The sequence below is a fragment of the Cyclopterus lumpus genome, chromosome 22, assembly GCF_009769545.1.
Source record: "Cyclopterus lumpus isolate fCycLum1 chromosome 22, fCycLum1.pri, whole genome shotgun sequence".
Classification (NCBI taxonomy): Eukaryota; Metazoa; Chordata; class Actinopteri; order Perciformes; family Cyclopteridae; genus Cyclopterus; species Cyclopterus lumpus.
In genome coordinates this window covers 18,613,339-18,619,338 of record NC_046987.1, presented here as the reverse complement: position 1 = coordinate 18,619,338, position 6,000 = coordinate 18,613,339, and the positions used below count along the sequence as shown (strand labels likewise).

The window sequence follows — 6,000 nt, the reverse complement described above, 5'->3', positions numbered from 1 at the left end:
GAAAAGATTTTAACTATTAGAGGCAAGATTGATGATCTCTTGCCCTCAACTACTGCCGATCTGTCATCAAGAGGAGTGGCCTTGGAAACGGCTGTATGCCGTGGTGTATATTTGGATAGCTTTTCTCCCATTAACCTAGACCAATTGTCTTCAACGGTTTCTACTTCGAAACCGTCTACCTGTCTCTTAGACCCCATCCCAACGAGGCTGCTTAAAGACGTGTTGCCTTTAATTGGCACCTCTCTGCTGGATATTGTTAATGTGTCTTTGCAAACAGGCCATGTACCACATTCCTTCAAAGTAGCTGTAATTAAACCTCTCCTGAAAAAGCCCACTCTTAATCCAGAGGTGTTGGCTAACTACAGACCGATCTCTAACCTTCCCTTCCTCTCTAAGATCCTTGAGAAAGTAGTCGCAAATCAGTTGTGCGACTTCCTACATCAGAATAGTTTATTTGAGGAGTTTCAGTCAGGATTTAGAAAACACCACAGCACAGAGACAGCACTGGTGAAAATTACAAATGACCTCCTAATTGCATCAGATAAAGGACTCATCTCCGTACTGGTATTATTAGACTTTAGTGCTGCGTTCGACACCATTGATCATGACATCCTATTACAGAGACTGGATCAGTCGATTGGCATTTCAGGTACCGCACTAAGTTGGTTTAAATCCTATTTATCAGATCGATCTCAATTTGTATTTGTAAACGATGAAGCCTCAATGACCACCAACGTTAATCACGGAGTTCCACAAGGTTCTGTGCTTGGACCAATTTTATTTACCTTATATATGCTTCCTTTGGGCAATATTATCAGGAAACACTGCATAAACTTTCATTGGTATGCAGACGATACTCAATTATATCTATCGATCAAACCAGAGGAGACCAACCAGCTCGCTAAAATTCAAGAATGTCTTAAAGACATAAAAACATGGATGACCTGCAACTTCCTGATGTTAAACTCAGACAAAACTGAAGTTATTTTACTGGGCCCTGAACACCTCAGAGATCAATTATCTGGTGATGTGGTTTCTGTAGATGGCATTGCCCTGGCATCCAACACCACTGTAAAGAATCTAGGCGTTATCTTTGACCGAGACTTGTCCTTTAACTCCCACGTTAAGCAAATCTCAAGGACTGCATTTTTTCATCTACGTAACATTTCAAAAATCAGGCACATTTTGTCTCAAAAAGATGCAGAAAAGCTGGTTCACGCGTTTGTTACTTCCAGACTAGATTACTGTAACTCCTTATTATCAGGCTGCTCTAATAAGTCTCTTAAGTCCCTCCAGTTGATCCAGAATACTGCAGCTCTTGTACTCACAAAAACTAAGAAAAGAGATCACATTACTCCTGTATTAGCTGCTCTGCACTGGCTCCCTGTAAAATCAAGAATCGCATTTAAAATTCTTCTCCTCACCTACAAAGCCTTGATTGGTGATGCACCATCATATCTTAAGGAGCTTGTAGTACCATATTGCCCCACTACACACGGAGTCGTTGTGACTTCACGTCTCATAGGGTCCATTGGACCTGGAGGTGTCTGATGCCTGGTGAGCCGGCCTCCCACGTTGGCCCTGCTGATGCCCCGCCCCCCCTCCTCTCTACCTCCTTCTGTTTCATGGATTGGAGTTCCATTCATACATTGTCATATTCATGTAATGTGTTTATGTAACTTTGTAAATGCTGTTCATTCTGTACACATGACATCTATTGCTTCTGTCCATCCGGGGAGAGGGATCCTCCTCTGTTGCTCTCCTGAAGGTTTCTTCCCTTTTTTCCCTGTCAAAGGTTATTTTTGAGGAGTTTTTCCTGATCCGATGTGAGGTCCTGGGACAGGGATGTCGTATGTGTACAGATTGTAAAGCCCTCTGAGGCAAATTTGTAATTTGTGATATTGGGCTATACAAAATAAACTGAATTGAATTGAATTGAATACGTGTATTCTTCTCCAGTGTTTACAGACATAGCCTCCTCCAGCCTCAAAAAAACACACCTCCCTGGTTGAACATGTTCAACAGTTTGCCCGTTGCTCCATAATCCTCACTCCCCTAAATAAGGCCAAGCCTGTCGGTGGCTGACGTGCTGCAATCACAGATCAGGACCGTAAACAAGCAAATTAAATGCTCGCCTTGTATTTTCCCACTTTTTTTTTTATGGATTAACACCAGTGTAAAGTTTTACTCTTATCGACTCTGACGTTGTATTAAAAAGAACCAGATGTTTTGATGTAGATTTTTTTGTATTTTTATAATCAAAAAAAGTCAGTACTGTGCTACAATGGCGGTAAGAGTTCAGCCTTAAACTTATGATACACTCGATTTTTACACCGCAGTAAGATTTACAGTTTACTGGTATCGTGCACGGTTTTATATCTTATCCCGATACCTGGAGTGAGCTCTGCTTAGTGCGCGTAGATTTCATGGCGTTGTTCCACATTTTAAGATCTGATCAAACATCTGCGGTAGGCCACCTTACCGGATCGTCTTCACCGTGATGTGTTGGTTTCCGTCACCGTCGACGTGTTTTGGTGTTTTTAAACAGAGTGTGGTTTGGCCCGTCATGGAGCAGAGACGCTCCCATCTCACCTCCTGACTAAATGGGGTGGCGTGTTAGTCAGGTGAGAGGTGAAGTAACACTCTTCACCAGCCAAATGGCAACGCGTGTTTTAGCTGTGGTTGGCTTGTGGTTTTGTCTGTTCTACCAGCTACTTTTAACCAGCAATTGTTTGTAGGTTTTATACAAAAAACAACAACAAATGTAACAAATAAAATGATGAATGTACCTCCTTGAAATGTATAAGAATCCATCAAGTGACTGTGGTCAAGACCTCATGAAAAAAAAAAAAAAAAAAAAAAAAACCCCTGCCGGCCAGGTGTTAAGAAACGAGAAACGGGCACCCGCTTCCCTCCAGTAACGAGCGCCACTAAATGTTCGTATTCATTATTTATCACGGTTGTATTTGGTTGTTTTTGTCACTACATGTCCACTGTGTTCAAGTGGTGTTGGCGTCTCAGGGTTGTAGCATGAAGCTTTGTTGCGCAGCACGTGTGTGTGTGTGTGTGTGTGTGTGTAGTCAGCAGAATTAGCTGAGAACGACTAGTCAGCTACTTGATTATTATGGGGTCTAAGAAGACCCAGACTAGTGTACCGCTCAGTATTCTCCATTTACATACCGGTGTGTGTGTGTGTGTGTGTGTGTTGCAGTGCCGGACGAATAAGTTACACGTTTGTCATCCGTCAGCGTCGCGTTTATTACCGAGGAACCGAAATAGTTCGGCGGACATACAGCGAGAGCGTTTTCTGTGAATTATTATTATTATTTGTTTTGTTTGGATTTTAAAAACACGGTCTAACTGAACTGAAGACATGTTTTGCTCTTTTATGTGAACGTGTGTTTTTGCAACGTGCATTTGAGATTGTTTTGGAAATGTCACAGTAAAAGTAACCGAAGAAAATTCATAATCCTTTGAAGGAATTTTTTTTTAATTTTTTTTTTTAATTTTTTTTTTTTTAAAGTTTGATGTAAAGCCCAAGTGATGACAGAACTAAGCTGTTTACTCTAATAAGTACCGATCCGTGTTTGTTTTATTTCATTTTTTTTGTACTGGTACTTTTTATTTGTGGAAAAAAGAAAGAAAAATGCTTCTGTAATGTCTAGATTTGTATTTTAATTATTGATTTGCACATGAAGGCGTGTACTGTAACATTTGAATTATAATGCTGAGGGGTTATCTTTGCTTGAAGCAGCCAGAATTTTACTCCCTCGTGTTTTTACATGCGAGTTTGACGCCTTTGGAAGATCTTTCATCAGTTCAACTCCAAACTCATTCGTACAGATTATCTCTCAGGCATCAGTTTAGGACTTTTTTTTTTTTTAAACTTGTGTCATGATGAACCTCGGCCAGATCTGATCACATGGACTCATTCTTCAGGTTTAGTGGATGGAGCTCTTTTGAGGTTCATGCAACAATAAGAGAAAATTAATTTAATCTGCAGCACATCACTTTTTTGGTTTTTTTTTACTTTGTTTTCACTCCTGCTGAAGTGGGGGTTTTCACTACAATATGCCAGCCTTGTTTGTTTGACTTTTGGAGCATTTTAATAAAGATGAAGTTTTTAAATGTTGTTTGAGTTTTTTAAATTTTTTTTATAGCTCACCTGCTTCAGTGCTTCATTTGAACATAACTCACTATACGGTTTTACATCTGACATGAGTGTCAACGGAGTAGGAATGTAGCTGGGCACACTTTAAAATATTTAGATCAGATACAAGATAAGACATTTAATTTAAGGAAAAAGTCAATAGTATTCGCACACTGGATTCAAGCTTGCAAAACTGAGGGAAATGATTAAATCCTACTGGTCTTCAACAATATGAGCAAGAGCATGGCAGCAAAACCGAATACATTATGTTAATATTAAATATTAATCAATACGTAACAATAAGACCATACCCCATTAGGGACTTTAATATATGCTGCATATCAATGTTTCCCTAAAATCATACTTGTGCTGTGTGCACTCTGGTTCTACCTGTTCGCCACCAGATGGCACCAGATCCCTCTTAATGTCACCATAAAGACGAGCAGGATTCTGTGAAGACAGAAATGTTAGTCAACACCTCCCAAATGTAATAAAGTGCGTGATGAATGTGATAAAAGGCCTACACACACACACACTATATATATATATATATATATATATATATATATATATTCAGAATGTATTTATTTTAATTGTTTATATGGTAATCGCAATTAAAAGGCTGTGTTGCTGTGTTCTTGTGTCAGTTACACGGGAGGAATGCATTGACGTTGTTCGTTGGACTACGATTTTATTTACACACTTGGGCCAGATGATGCATTAAAAATATTGAGTGAAATGTGCCGTCAATATTAAGCCCAACATCATTATTGCGAATGGAATGTCATTTACCTGATGGCAGTGGGTAGCTTAGTTGTGTCAGTTTCGTGGTGTTTCACCTCTCCGTTCCTGAACCTCCGTGGCTTTTGCTAATCACCTGCAGGTGTGCACGCTTAATTAGCTCATTAGCGCGTCGCAAAGGAGCCTGCAAAATCTATATAGATATCATGTATCTGTTAGAATAACGTAAGCTTTACATCCGAGGTGTCATTTATGTGCTTAAACATGTGAGCTCAACATGAGAATAGTAAGTAGTTTATACGAATGAACATAAGTCGATGAAACCTTACAAGATATAGTCACTTTTTCCACAATTTATAATTAGATTAAAACCTCTTCTTTTTTTTACCAGGAGTGGGGTTCGAACCCACGAGGACTACGTCCATTGGATCTTAAGTCCAACGCCTTAACCACTCGGCCATCCTGGTACAGAAATGTGTCATCTGACGATACGTTGAAAAAAAAAAGAAGTATTTTCAGCGTCACAGGTAAAGGTCGATCTGAGTAAATGTATGACGTCACGCCGCTAACCACACAGACCAGAGGATGAGCAATAACTCTGGTGTTGTCACTACATGTACAGTATGGAGGCTGATGATGGTCTAACTGGTGGTAACTGGGAATCCCCCAGTGGATGATGGACCTCCACGGGCTGCAGGAGGACACAGTTTAATCTCTGAAAGAGTGGAGGCATTACAAAGAGAGTATTGTCTTTCATGTGAAGCAACACGTTCAATTCATTTATTTGGTATAGCCCAAAATCACAAATGATACATTTTGCCTCAGAGGGCTTTACAATCTGTACACATACAACATCGCTGACCTTTGACCTCATATCGGATCAGGAAAAACTCCCAAAAAAATAGAAAACCAAACTCATTCGTACAGATTATCTCCCAGCCATCAGTTTAGTACATTTTCTTTTTTTGAAAACTTGTGTCATGATGAACCTCGGCCAGATCCGATCACATGGCCTCATTCTTTAGTGGCTTTTAAGTCAACGTCATAAGTAAAGCAGGGACGTTGTATTTGATACTAACATAACAGTTAATTGCACAAGTCACTTTTAT

General features: G+C 39.8%; 1 non-coding gene across 1 annotated transcript; it reads right to left on the bottom strand.

Moving 5' to 3' along the window:
• Positions 1 to 5,276: 5,276 nt before the first annotated feature.
• On the bottom strand, positions 5,277 to 5,358 carry trnal-uaa. The gene has a single exon. It is a non-coding gene; the product is annotated as a tRNA-Leu (tRNA).
• Between the last annotated feature and the right edge of the window lie 642 nt (positions 5,359 to 6,000).